Consider the following 15,655-nt stretch of genomic DNA (forward strand, 5'->3'; position numbering starts at 1 on the left):
ATTCAACGGACACTTAAGAGGGGAATCTAGAGTGTGACCATTTAAAAATAGGTCCCTTCTCATTTTATTACTACATACAAGATATTCTGAACTGCTCAATTTCCTTTAAAGTATCAAAATAAAATTACTGTATTAGCAAGAGCACAGCCATGTATCCTTTCTTCCACTGACTGAAATACCCATTGCAGTAAAGACACAGATACATCATTACTAAAAATTCTAGATTTAACATAACTGACAAAAACATCAAAGAACTTTTTTGTTATAACACCACTAAATTACAGATTTTATATTTGTTATTTTTCAAAGTAGTATATGGCCCAAACTTCTTTCGTACTTGATTCCTACTTCTGTTGGGAACAGAGAAGTGTTTTGAGTCAGAAATGTATATCCGGAAGTCATTGCTCCTGAGCTTCCTGCAAATTAAACCTCTGCATTATTTTCATAAAAGACTACATAATCGAAGAATTACTGTAAAAAAAAAATCCACATTAAATACTAAGATGGGCAACCTTAAAGCATTGACAATTTAGGCCTTGTTTGCATAACAACCACCAGTTATAATTTTAGGATCAGGTAGAACAAATTGTTTCTAGTTATGACCTGACATCTCTCCGACACATAAATCATATATAGCACAAACAACTGAACTTCTGCTACACGCAACCTCATTTAAGCTGTTGACCTCTAGTTAGAAAGTGATGACTTAGCTGCACGGTGACTTTTATTTACGACAAGTAATATCGTGCCACTTTCAACTCACAAACAGAAGCTCTACAACATATCTCCGCATATGTATGCAGTAACTTGCCAAGATGCGTTTGTTTTTATCCGTTTTGGAAAAATATGAGAGGAAACAGATAACGCAGCAGACATGTACTCAGAGCAGGATCACCACGGTGCAGCGTGCCCTGGTATGTTCTGTCACACGGACAGCTGTGAGGAAGGAACGTGCAAACTACTTAAACATTGTTAGGAGATCCTGCTCAAGCCGAAAAGGAAAAAAAAAAAGAAGAAAAAAAGGGACTGTTGAATGGTTTCAGGAAGACGATCTCGTGCCACTCTTAAGCTCTGGCAGGACTGAAACAGTTGGTGTCCGGAGAGACTGGCTGCACGTTAGCTATTACGTGCAAAACACAACACGCTGAAAAGCTTAGCGATAAGCTGCAGGGAAGAATGGGTCTTAAAAAAGCCTGATTGTCTTATGTGAAAAATGAGACAGACCTGACAATGTTTTCTTAAACTCTGGCTTGATGTGCAGCTCAGTTCTGACGGCTGAAATGAAAGCGTGCTCCTAGAACCACCTATTATATGGTCATGGACGCACTCAGACTGGAAATCAGAACGTCGTTTAAAACATTCAGCAGCTTAAGTCGTGGGACAACACTCCACATGACTAGTGAGGACAAAACCTAATGCCTCCCCTGATGAGGTACGATTAGTTTATGGATAGGATTATATGTCATGGTTGGTTGCCTGTAATAGCAGGGGACAGGACCTCATGACCCACAGTGTTACTCTCAGTATTATGTTTCCAAGTGATCCTGTGATCTACAAGATAAGAACCACCACAGATTACAAAGCCTTTTTCAAACACGGCAGTGCACATCTGAAGAGTGCAATCTTCATAATCTTCTTCCATTTCATGCATTTTCCTGGTTAATAAAACTTTATAAATAAGGAACAGCTTTCACTCCTGAAGCTGAATATGGTAATTAAACAGCCTTTTCCCCATTCATTTGATAATTGTCAATCAAACAAAAAAAGTATAAAATATTAAGCAGTAATGTTAATGATTAAAGAGATTTTAACAGGCATTCCCCAAATGATGACAAATATAGATAACACATTCACCATTTATGTGTACAGTTCTTCCAAGACCATATTTTTTTGCTTGTAAATTCTTTTCAAATAACTTCTTCGTATGGAAAATAACATACATGCTATTTACAAGCTGCATGGCACAACCAAATGTTTTTAATCTTTTATTTAGTATTAATGCTTATGATGACGCACAGTTTTCGTATATGTGCAGTTTGACATCGTGGCATACAACCAGTTTCTAGAACACTACCAAAATACTTACTGGTCAAAGAGAATCCAAACGTGAAAACATGAAAAAAACAGGTTGAGGAACACTACTACAGCACCCATGATCCTATGCACTATTACTACACTGTAATCCTGCACTCACTAATGGCTACTTTAATCTGGAGACTCATATTGGGAAAAAAAATCTGATTATATATAAATAATTATGACATCTTTGCATGTTAAGCTGCAATACACTAGTGTCTCCGATAAACACAGTAACGTGAAACATGTAACATTTTTGATGTACAAAAACAACACACAACAACAGTGCAACTGCTGTTACCAGCACAGCATTGCATTACAAGTAATTCACATAGCTACTGCTCAACGCAAGTTTGAATGAACTGGCCGCTTGCTTTCAAGTGGGTACATAATTTTGTCTCATGTACCTAAGAAACAAAAATGGAAGTGTTAATAAATAAATAAAATCAGTCAACCTCTCCCCCACCCCCTCGCCCAAGCATTCCAATAGGGCTTTGAAAGGAAACGCAGCGCACCGCTACCAGCACGAACACTACGAGGCTGGGCAGCCTGGTGAAGCCCCTTTCTGTTTGACGCGGCACAGTTTCTTTCTTTGAGAACTCACTTTATTACTTTTATTTATGCAAGAATCTCCTCAGCAGAACTGCATTCAACCTTAGTGCGTCTGTTAAAAGTGTCGTTTACAAAACTAAATTGAAAACGCATGGCTTGCAGATAAACTGTGGAAAGCCTTTTAAATTAATAGACCTTTCTGAGGTCGTCTGTGCCAGTCACAATTTAACTCTTTCAGTGATACCTCTTTCAGGGATGGTCTAAGAGCATGTTAACGACGAGGCAAGACGACGTATCTTCATATTACTAAGCAATTACATTTGCCCAGAATTGAGGCTGATCTCCTCCTTTTACCCCAAGAATCCAAAGGCAAAGCTAGTTTTTATGCTCCTTATCCAAATCTAACCAGACACTGTCTACCTCTTTCCAATTTCAGCATGTATATTTTTCCTCAAAGAGCAGGTCAGATTTAAACATATTAAAAAAGCAAAATCCCCTCTATTTTTACTTTTTATTTTTCAGAGGAGAACCCAGTTGCTTCTTCAGTATTTTCTCTTTCAGTAAAAAAAGAAAAAAAAAGCTTTTGAACTCAAATTATAACACATTTTCTAGTTATGTTCACTTTCATAATTTGTATTTAACTAAATCTTACAGGATTTTTTTTTAAACAAGTAATTTTAAATTTTAGAAGAAAAATAGATTTGGTACAAATTAAGAATGGCTATTTAATGTGAACATCAGTATTCAAGGTTGGAATTGCCAAGTTAAAGCACCATTTTATACCCATAGACCCTTTTCCACACAAAGCTTTACCAAAGATATAACTGAACTTCAGCAGAATGCAGAATACATCCTGGGCCACAGAAATTTTGAGGTTTAAAAATTGAATGTTTGTAAAAATATTTGAAATTACTAAGCATGTGGTAGCTACTTATTAACCATGTGATAATGAATACCTATTACATTTTCCATAACAGTCTCATGATTGCTAGTAAAAGAAGCCCTAGCACATTACAATTTGAGAGATCCAAATCAGAGTTTTTAGGACGTCTTTCTGCCATCTTGCTATTGTATACTTCTTATTTTTAAAAATCTTCTTTCATTTCATAAAACTTTAAAACCAAGAAAAGGATACTCCATTTAACACAGGAAATAAATAGCGTTCTGCCACAACTGCAATGTTTGTTCTCTGTTTATAGAATACTTTGCACAGTATAGACTGATCTTTGACTAACACCTCTGAACCGCTGTGGAACTACAAAATAATACATTAAAAAAAGCAATGAGGTAACAAATGCAGAAAAAGAAAGTAAATAAGATTTTCAACCCACATTTTTTTTTCAATTAAGTAACACGTTCCATAAAGAAAATTGTAATTTTTTAGCTTTTGAGTACATTATAAAAAAACTCATGACATTTCATTCTAATTTACTCTTTATCTATCCAGCCAGTGTAGATTAAAGGGTCATTAAATATGTATTTTAGAAACTCAAGAACAAAAGGCCATGTGAAAATACCAATATAGCACAGAACAAATGAAAAGGTTGTTTTAAGACATTAAGAAAATGTGTTTTCCTCGGAAGCTCAAGAAAAAGACATCAGGTATTACAAGATTCAAAGTTAAAACTTAAAATCTTATTTCTAGTTGTATCAGCACTGTTTAAACAACCATTTTTGTTAGCTTTCATTCATATTAAAATAAATTTACATTCAAAAGCATACTTCAATGTTTACCTCTGCTCTCTTTACAAAATACTTAATCTTTCCATAAAGTTAGTATAGGTTGTGCATGAGAATTATCAAAAACACTTCATGTACACCATCTAAAAAGCATTGTTTTCTCGTATCCTACCTACTGTAATTGAAAACTGGGAATTTACTGGAACTGACAATTTATTATGAGTCAGATGGTTGATAGCCAGTCCAACCAAAACATCTGCTCTGCACAGTCACAACTGCTATAACCCATTTCCTCTTGTGTCTGGAGTCTAACCAAGTTGTACATTAGAGTTCCTTTTCCTTAAAGATGCAGATTCTGGAAAAACGGTTACTACCTTTTGTTATTTATCAAGGAAAAAAAAACCCATCTTGCAACCTTTGATTAGTGTATGTTTTCAAGAACAGATATATCTATATGTGGCACTAAGTTTGCTTCTCTGTGCTAAACAGTAACACATGTGAAGTTTTAAGAGACTGCATGCTGTATTTGTAGAAAAATGCCTAGTGGGAAGGATAGTGGGAGAGGGCATCTGCGGCCAGTTAGGACCTGCTTTCAACCGAGAAAACTGGAAGATCTGAGAGATAGGGGGACTAAGACTGGGGAAAAAAGTGTGGAACGGGGTGATGTATAAAGTAGGGGATTTGGGTTAAGAGTCATGTTTAGTGGGATTAAATATGAGTTAAGAGTGAGAGAAAAAAAAAATCAGAGTTTGGTAGAAAGGCCAGGAAAGGATGAGCAAGAAGGAGGTATCAGCATGCCTCGGGAAGGATAAGCAGTTTTTGGCCTGGAGACATGGCGAGAAATGACGTAAGGGAGTAAAGGCTCCTGGAAGGACTGTTAATTTGCGCAGTAAGGACAAATAGCAATTGATTTTGGAGTAATAGCGAGGTAAGGAAAAGCACATCAACTGGTCAACTTACTAAATGTTCCCTAGAGTACAGAGAGGCCAGAAAGAGAATTGACATAGTTAGCTGGACAGAAGCCTCTTGGAGCAGATTAGCCACCAAAAAAACAACTCTATGTCAGGGCAAATCTACTTCAGGAGGCTCCTAATCCCAGTTGATCAGTCCAACCTCTTCTTGGAGTTTTTTGACCTCTCAACTCTGACAAATAATGAATAATTTTGTGGTATGGAGTTGAGTGAATGGAAACCTTCAACAGATGAAGAGGTGGATGGGATTGCTTAAAATAATATAACCGAAGACTAAACTCCATTTCCAACCTAAGTGATACAGAAGTCTTTAATACCACCATCAAGTAAGTGTCTATCTCTCAGCCTTACCAAATTACTCAATTTCAAAGAAGTTGAGTATGAAATACGTATTTCAGAAGCCTTTCTGGAAAAAAAAATCTCCAGCGGAAAAATGTATGATAATAAAAAGTAATCAAAAATTAATTTATGTTAAGGTTAAACTTAATGAATGTAATTTGGCGTGATATATACTTGTATTGGAACTACACTTATTGACTAATCAGAAGTGAGTAACCGTATTTCTGGTTTAGAAACTGAAATCAGAATTGCATCTTAGCAGGATAAACAACACTATTTACTTTATTAGTACCAATGGGCTACTTGCAACACAAGGGTTAGCAAAGTTGTCCTTTTCCCTTCAAATGTCAGCGTGCACTAATGTGAAAAACAACTACCTAAAGAAGCACAAGCAACTCTTACCCCTACTGCATAGTAGTTTCACTAGACCAATTTGAAACAAGTAGTCACATGTTCTCCAACTCCCCCCTTCATGTGTGTGTGTGTGTGTGTGTGTGTGTGTGTGTGTATACATACATGCACGCACATAAAGGAGTATATATATGTGTACATATACATTTTTTTATATATATATATACACACACACACACACACACAGACATATATATCTATATATGTATAGACAGATATGTAATGTTTCTTAAAAAATAACAGAACATAGTAGAGGAAATTAGACTATGGAATGTGAAGTGGCAAAAGAGCCTGAGAAATCTGCTTCACTCTAGGGAGAATATGCAATTATTCCAGGAAATTCTTTCTTCTATCTTCCAGGAAATCCACCAGGTCTGATCAAGGAGTGCAGATTCTTTAAATAGAACCTTTTATGAAAACAAAGGCAGTTACCTTGCATGCACTGCCCAAAGCATTGAAATGTTCCACAAACAGTCCTTCTCCCAAGGTAATACAATATAACATCTGCCTAAATCAGTCTGGGCAAAGACATACCAAAGAACATGTTTAAGCCCATAGTAATTCCTCTTTTAAATGTCATATGAAAATGGCAGTCTGGGAACAACTTTGTAGAATCTAACTAGCTTTAGTTTTCTAGAGTTTTCTTCATTAAAACAAAAATAAATAACTATCTAATATCTAATAAATAACTAAATAAGTATCAGCAAGAGCTCCAAGGATACCCTTTGGCATCAATAACTGAACATGAACATAAATGCAATTTTCTTTAAGTATAACCCACACTCCCCTTTATTGTTTTACTGTTCTACATATAAATCTACTGTGCTACCCCAAGACAAGTTGAGGTGTGTGGTGCCTACATGCCTTTCTTTTAGTATGTCCATGGCAATTTATCACTACTTTCATAAAAAGAGTCAGGTAAAGAACTCTGTTAGGAAAAGGAAAAGAAAATAAAGGCTAAATACAAAGAACAACATTCTCCATCCATGATGCTAGAATTCACAACTTTCGAGATTAATGTTATACAAATGGATAAAAGTTAACTTATTTTGGCAGCTTGATAAGTTGTGGTGACACTTTCACCACAGCTTTACTGCTTGCTTAGGTCAGAAAAACAAAATTTCAATATGAAACAGATTCCTTTAAAGGTCAAAAGTATGATTTGGTCAGTTTGAAGATTCAAATTTGAAATAAATAACTGAAGTGTGGTACAGTTTTTCTAAACTAATATTAGGGTAATGTGTAAATACAATTGATTTCAAGTGAGCTAAATGTTTCTATACATTAATTTTATATACAAGAGATACAAAATATAACTGCAAGGGAAGATAGTTGCATCTTTTTTTTTTGTTTGTTTGTTTTAAGTCCCAGAACAACCATATTTATTAAATATGTTTTAATGACACTGCAGTAGGTATATTTCATGTTTAGAAGAGTGGCATGTAAAGTGTTTGTTATCTTAAATTTCAATTCATTCAATGTGACTTATGTACGAGCATATCAGAGAAAGCGCTCTACCTTCCCTAATATTAAGGCTTCATATCCAGATTAAAATAAGAATAAATTATTTAGATAGTTTAGAATTCCATTATAATGAATACAGTAAAAATAACCTCTTTTTTCTCCCCGCACTTTCATGAAAAAGTACTGTTATTTCCTAGGACCTCAAGTTATCCAACTCTGAAGAGGAGTGCTTAACTTCCTCCTCTCTCTATGCACACTTTGCCTAATTTATAGGTATATAACCATACACATCACTAAAATACTACAGTTTTACTATAAAGAAAATGAGGTTTAGAATGAAAGATCCCCTACTACTCCGAGGAACTTCTGCAATCTGGAAAGAGATTCCAACACCAGCCTATCTTTTGTAAGACTTCAGGCAAGGCAGTCGCATGTCTCGGCCATCAACAGCTAGTAACTGGCTGCATAAAATGTTCAGAGACTCCAAAACACAGTTTTTATAGAAGTCACTCCGGGTCTAGCACGTCTGCGCTTTTAACAGAGAGCAGCATCTGTGGACTCAGAACAAGCTATGTTGCCATGTCTTGACAAACAACTTTTCTCTTTAAAGCAAGAGCACCATAAAAACAGTTCTCAAAAATCAAGATGATGTTCCTTCAACCAACAAACATTCCAGCAGTTATTTTACTGACATCAGTGACACTTCTGGCAGAATAAAGCACAGCACAACGTGAGCAACAGTATGAGAATTTGTCTGAAAGAACAACACTGAAATTTAAATGTTTCCTTATAAGAACACATCTTGGATAAACGACACTTCACAACTTGGTTGTAAACAATGATTGACACTTTTACAAAAAAGTTTTATGTAGCTTAAACACATTCTAAGTGCCTTAAAGAGCCAAATTTGGTTAGAAAGTTACGGGTGACCAGCAAGCATAAAAATGTAGTAAATACTGTATTTCCACTAATATCACCAGCATCCTAAATCAGGAATCATTTGGGGAGAGTACGCAGAAGAGGAGAGGAGGAGCCAGCATTATTTTGTTCATTTAAACTTTAAGTGTATTAGGGAAAGCTATGCTGTTTTTGGACAAACACTAAATTCAGTCATAGGTACACACATATGTGTATGCGTATTTATATTGCGTATAGGTCCTCACTGTATGGAGAATCAATATTCATCACTGTTTTATATGTTCTCTGTCTAAAATTTTAATCAGAAATAATCAATAATGAAGATTCAGGATTTAGGGATGTAATTAATTCTACCGCTGTTAGGATTCAGGCGCTCTTGCTACATGCCAAGGAATTCCCTTGCCAACAACAGTCATCACTGTGTATCAAAGATGACATTTCTTTCACACCTATCTCTGTATTGCTACCTACTTTTATCACTTTGAATGCTCCAAACTGTATTAAGAATCACAAATGCAGATCATTACCCACCTTTAGAGTACTCTCCCGTTCAAAGACTATGGAATACAAAATGTTATATATGTATTTAGGCTGAATTACCTGAAACACAACATAAAAGGAAAGTGCATTTACAATATTTATAAATGTAAAAACATACTTTCAATGCTCTTCGAAACAAATGAATAGGAACAAAAAGGAAACATAGAAAACAACATATTTGTGTGACCTCTGTTGGATCACTTCCACGTGATTTCTTTCTTTATAAGTGTCCCAAAGCTATCAAGTTGCTTCCTCAACAGCTAGCTATGATCTTTTTTTTTTAATACAGAAGCCCTTGTGTTCTTAAGTTTCCTTTCACAGGAAAAGATTAAGATTTTGGGGTGTACAACTTGGAAATCAAATCCCTCATTGAGATTTCACTTAAATTTGAACCCTTGAAGCCCACCACTTCAGATGGATGGTCCATAATTTATTCAGAAGGCAATACTTACATTGTTCCTCAAAATTATTAACTTCTCATCTCTTTGGAAATTGTCTTTGCAGAGGCCAAGGAGCAGTTATATCATGTCATAGTGAAAAATAAGACCTGCTTATAAATGCCTAAGTACTTAATTTGAGTTTGAATAGATCAGTAACCCAGTTTGAAATAAAGTCATTTTCCTGTCACAACAAAATCCCAATCTCCAAGCCTTTCTATGCATCGGTATTTTTTTCTTATATTTATATTCTTGTCAGTTTACAGTGGATTAGTACATAGAGCTTAAAACTGAGAGCAGATTCAGGGGTAACTATTCTGAGGGAAGATTGTAATGAATTTGTGGAAGTAATGATCTCAGGTACTCAGCTGAGTCTTTGAACAACACCAGGACACTAATTACAACAATTTTAGTAAAGTTCATGAAATGGCTAAGCCATACAATTAATAAATATTATAGGAAAAAAATAGAGTATAAGTTGAAATGTAGTGAAACATAAACATCTATGATAGTTATTTCTGTAACCATGTTGTGGTTGAAGGTCAGCATTTTTTTTAAAAAAATCAATCTAACTTTTCAATAAAATCTTTTTTCCCCCTTCTTCACATACTCTTCTTACAGGTTCCTGGTTCAGTGAATATCACTCTGCAGAATCAGAAATACTATAGATTACATGGGTCACAACAAGAATTCCAGTGTAATGCTGTATTCTGAGATATATCTTCAGTGAACCAGGAAGCACCAAGAAGATTTCACAGATGAAAAAGTGAATAATCAAAGTGTAAGATGAAAGCAAGCAAAGTTACACTTGTTCAGTGCTCTTTCTCCAATGCAGCTTAGTATTGTTGACCTGCTTTAAAAATATGAAACACTTTCTTTTACAGGAAGGTGCAAATATTAACTGTTTAGAGTTGTTTTGTCAATTGTAGTTTACTGAGAATAATGAAAAAGTTTCTTATTAAAATCCACAGAACTTTTGATTCACAAACTCTTTATTATGCATTAATATTTAAAATGTATAATACTTATTTCAAGAAAATCCTCTTATTCCTTTGTCCCTATATTTCACTTATGTCTAAGGGATCAAAAAAAAGAGGTTCTCTTTCTGCTTGGTATAAAAAATGTGCAAATTGGAGCACCCTGTCCCCTTGAGCCCTACATACAAACTTTCATCACTGCAGCAAAGAGCATGGTGTAATCATGTGCGGAAATGCTCATATGCACAGATGACACCAACAGTATCTTAGAGTATCAGTACCTTAACAGTATCTTTAGTATCTTATCAGAACTACTAGCTTCTGTTAAAAAAAAAAAAAAAAAAAAAGTGTTCTTATTCTTCCAGGAAGAAGAAAAAAGCAGCTTTCTTTCTGCATTTGTAAGAAGGTGAATCCTGCAATAGGTGATAAGTAAGGCGCTGGAATAAGAGATGTAAGCTCTCTTAGTCAAGAACGATTACATTGCCCTTTAAAAGTCTGCATCTGTGCTGGTATGTAAATCAGATGCATAATGTCAGAAGTAGTTCACAGAGTTGATCTCTATTTTACATAGAACAAAAAGGTCACTTTCTAGTCCATGTTTGCAGGTTTTATACATTGGTACCCTCGCAGACAGATGGTGAAGGATCACACAAGCTCACGTGGAGCGGCCCTTAACATTCAGTGGGAGAGGCAAACACATGAAGGTGTCTGGCAAACACATGAAGGTCCGCTGTAGTAGTGACTCAGACATCCCCTACAAATGAAATGATCTGACCTTTTTAACAGCTGGCTATAGCCAGAAGAAACTGCGAAGCCGAGGGTTTGGGGTAGGAAGCGGGAACACTTAGAACAGTTCAGAATCCGTAAATATAAAAAAAGGCTCCAAAACATCCAGTACACACTGATCTTTCTCCTTTGATGCAGAATACATAACCCGGAAGAAAACTGGTTTAACTAATGGGTGTGGACAGAGTTTTTATAACCTGAGGATGAACTTCCAGCATAGATTATGACTTTCCCTTTTCCTCTGAAATACCACATAAGGGATATCAGCCCTAAGTATACTCTCACTTTCCCAGCTGAAAGGATAGCAGACAGGAAAAAAAAAAATCCCTCCAGATTAAGATAAAGTGAAAAGGTGAATTACTGCTTGGATAGGATATCTACATAATTCTTCATAGACAAGAGTAGTACGTATACATATAGTATGTATAGACAAGAACTCAGGGTGTGTGAGCTATAAGTACATCAACTGTGGGACCCACAAATGGGAGAATTTCTCAAAAAAAAAATAGGAGTTAAAAAAAAGAGGTTAATGAAAATGCAGCTTTGGAAACTACTAAAATAGAATTGCATAAAGAAACCATAATGGCTCCCCCCCCACACACACACACGAGACACCAATCCTATTAAAATCTCACATTAAAAAACAGATTTAAAAACTGTGATGTTAAGTAACAATATTTAAAATCCTATGTACATTAGCACATTGCAAGTTAAAACCGAACTTCTACTAAGAAGCTACTTACAGAACAGTTCCGTGTTTACCCATCACAAAATTGCCTTGAAGAGTTTTAAGAACCAAGGGAGAGGGGGGATTTAAGTGACATGCATTCTTAGGATTCACTAAAACTGCCAAATTCAGATCAATTTTTCTAATCAAGTTTTTCACCACCAATAACTTGCTTTTTTTGCATGCCTGTTTATAAATGCTTCTAAAGCCTTTGTATCTTAACTTTTTTTTTTTATAACTTTGCAGTATTTACATAGAAATATGATGTTTTCCTCTTATTTCAGAAATCAAAATATCATGCTTAGAGGCTATCCTATCTTGCTGTTTTGTGAATATTAAGAGTAATTCAAATTTTGGCCCACTGTTTTCACTTCGTATGCTGCAACTCCTTGGCAGTACAGAAGACAATCACGTGGAATATGCAGTGTTATATATGTAGTCCTTCCTCTGCCTCTCCCTCCCCCATCCCCACACTTAATCAATGAAATTTTGCTTTCTTTGAAATAGAAGAAATTATTGAGGAAAGAGAAGCGATGATGAAAATATTCGAAGCTAGATACCATATCCCTAGCCTATAAAAAAAAAATTTGAGAAATACTGCCTTAGCCATAAAAACTCTAATGCAAGTCCAATTTTTGCAAAGCATTAGTGAATTTGAAGACTTACTAGGTAAAACTGTATAACTAATAACAGAAATAGGCTGTTTCAAAACAAAAATATTAGGTGCTATTCATGGAGCAATTGGGTATTATTTGTGTCATCACAATAAAAGAAATTGCCATGCACTGATACTTAAAACCAGTATCATCGACTACCTTACTTTTCCTTTGCAGCTATGCAGACCCCTGATTTTTCTCTGTATTAATTTCACAGATATATCTTCACAGACCAAACAGCCATGCGATTAAAATACAGCAATTCTGCTAATAGGGCAATAGCCAGACACGTCTGTGCATGCAGTTTATAAACAATGCAACAACTCTTCTTTAAGTGACAGTTATAATAGACTTGACTTCTCTGGACAAATCTGTATCCATTTGTATTGCATAACTGTGAAAATAATAAAAATGCTCAATTTCATTATTTGATTCAAAATGTGTTATAAACTCAGAATTATTCAATGCTTATCCAGGCTTCTAAATCGGATAAATTTCACAGTGATTTTAGCATCTTTGAAAACAGCAAACCTAGTAAGATATATCACAATTTTCAATTAGAAATATAAAATTAACCCAGTCTGAGTTAATTTTATAATCTAAATACACCTCTATAGACTGGAAATCAATCCTCTCTTTCAGTTCTCCTTGGTACTTCATTGAGATTTGCAGTTTTTTACAGTAAAATCTACTTTCTCTAGACTATTTTCAAACAACTCAAGAAAGAATAACTCTGACTGCAACCTCTGGTAAAGTGGTCCACAGCTGAATAGATTGAAAAGATCGTATTTCAAGAGATATATGTCAATATATTACATACACCAATTTATTAAACTTCACTTTCCTTTGCACAATTTTAACATGAAGACAAAATCTTTAGATTTTTATCCATGGCATATGCAGGTATGCATACACATATGCATGTATTCAGGTTTTTTAAAAAGTTAAGCTTCAGTTACTAGATAATCAACTGCAGTAATCAACTTCAATAAAACAGAAGAGAAGATCTTTCTATCCTCTCCTTGCTTTGTTGCTTCATTCGGAATTCACACCACAATCTCTGCAGGTAAAATGAGCTTTCAGCCCAGTTATGCATGCCGTAAACAAGAATTTCCCATTAACTTTGAAACTCATACATTTTTCTCTACATACAACATACTTAACTGAGCCATTTCTCCCTCTACTTACACTTGGCATCAGAGCAATGTCCAGAAAGCTCACCTTCAGTTCTCTTGATAAGTCCCTAAGCTTGAGGGTAATATTAAATAGAAATTGTTAAATATTTTTGGAAACAACTACTGTGGCACACTCTGCTTTTCAGCCCCTACACTTTCTGACACAATAAATATCAAAACTATTAGACGCTTCCATTTTTCCAAGAATTCTACTTTTGAAACTGCTTTTACTAATGGCAATATTCATACTGAAGTAAACGAAGAAGTTTTTAATCTTCCTTCTCCTCCCTGAAAAAAGTATGCAGTTTCCTTTTATCCTCCTCTACATTCAATTTATCATTATTCTATACCAACTGAAGAACTTACTTAACAGTTTTTTATTTCCATGGTGTATCTGATCTGTCTGTCTTGTAGATGTTTCAGCTGCTTGAGCCCCTTCAGCCTGAAACACAAACTGATGTCTTAAATGCATCTATGCTGGTTTTCACTCAGAAGAACAGCACTTACCCAGCCCTAGTTTGTCTTAACGCTACCCTGTGTCCGAATAGATGTTCTTATGGCAGCAGTTGCTTGTTTATCTTTAATAAATAAAAGCAGATATCCTTTTCCACTGGGACTGGTATCTACAGATTTGCATCTACTTTCCTCCCCCAACACTTTTATTCTGTTCATTCTGAGAGCAGTTTAAACACCTCTGCATTAATCAAGGATACTGTGTACCCACATAAAGAAATATTCTCTGCAGGTATTTTCATATCTATGAACTTGGCTTCCAAGATGCTTTACATGAAAACTTTAATCTTCACAATATTACTAGTTACACTCTAGAAGGACTAAAAATGAAAAGAGGAGAAATTTAAGTGAAGAATATGAAAAAAAGTGTTACACCAGCAAGGTTTAGCATATGGAAATAAACCAATAAACCATCAAGGAAGTGAAAAAAAAAAAAAAAAAAGATGTAGATCATCATTCTTGGTAGAGGGAAAGAACTTACAGAAGCCTAAAAAGTATTCCAAATATACATGAGTAAAGTTGTGAAAACAGCTTTAGGAAATTGTTTAATCACACTCTCAAGTCTTACGAACATCATGACTAACAGGCTTCAGTAGCAGGTATGTTCTTCAAATAGAATTTAGTATTTAAAGCCTAGATTAAATAGTAAATTTTCACTTAAAGATTTGATACACTGGTTCATTTCACTAAGCAGCGGGAGAATGAGTACTTCAATTCCCTAAACACTGTCGTAAGTGATAATGTAAGACCAAACATCTCATTTGTTAGACTACAAGAAATAGTTGACTCTATAATAATCAATTATTTCTCTGGTAACTAATTATTTCTGACATAGCGGTAATAAACGCATGTGATGCCACTGTTGGTCAGTGCATACTTGATGTAGTAAAAGAAGTCATTCCCGTCAACAGTATTTACTGAGACAACGTGTGTTTGGGTCTCCCTGACATCACACTGGATGAAGCCACATCCATGACCTACTTCCACACACAAACAATTTAAAGAGTAAGGTTGGTAAATAAATAGTAGACTATACATACATACAGACAACTTGCCTCTCAGAATCACTGTACATAGAAATTATCTGTACTGGACCTTTTATATACAATAGTAGTTGATTAAGGATGAATAGACACGTCTACTATGTCTATTGGGCATAACACAGCTCCGTCAAAGCTTGCACCTTTTGTGGAAGGCTGGATGATGGGATAGTGTCATGCAAAGAGAAGACCACATTATGAAGTCTTTGAGAAGGCTCCAAGAATATAGCAAGCTCTTGATGGATGACCAGTTATTCTGTTAGGGTAAGCTTTAAATCAGCCAGCTGATTAAATTCAAAGGTGAAGATTTTCTGTTCTAAGACAGCTTCAAAACTGACCTTTCTTTATAAGCCACAAACTGCCTAGGAGATTTTTCAGCATTGCTTAATTCCA

At 35.2% G+C, this 15,655-nt stretch overlaps 1 protein-coding gene across 1 annotated transcript in view; it reads right to left on the reverse strand.

The window, feature by feature from the left end:
• The window catches only part of BABAM2 (BRISC and BRCA1 A complex member 2), a 177,047-nt gene that overhangs the window by 86,014 nt on the left and 75,378 nt on the right, over positions 1-15,655 (reverse strand). The window lies entirely within an intron of this gene.

This window comes from Rhea pennata, chromosome 3, assembly GCF_028389875.1.
Source record: "Rhea pennata isolate bPtePen1 chromosome 3, bPtePen1.pri, whole genome shotgun sequence".
In the NCBI taxonomy this organism is placed as follows: Eukaryota; Metazoa; Chordata; class Aves; order Rheiformes; family Rheidae; genus Rhea; species Rhea pennata.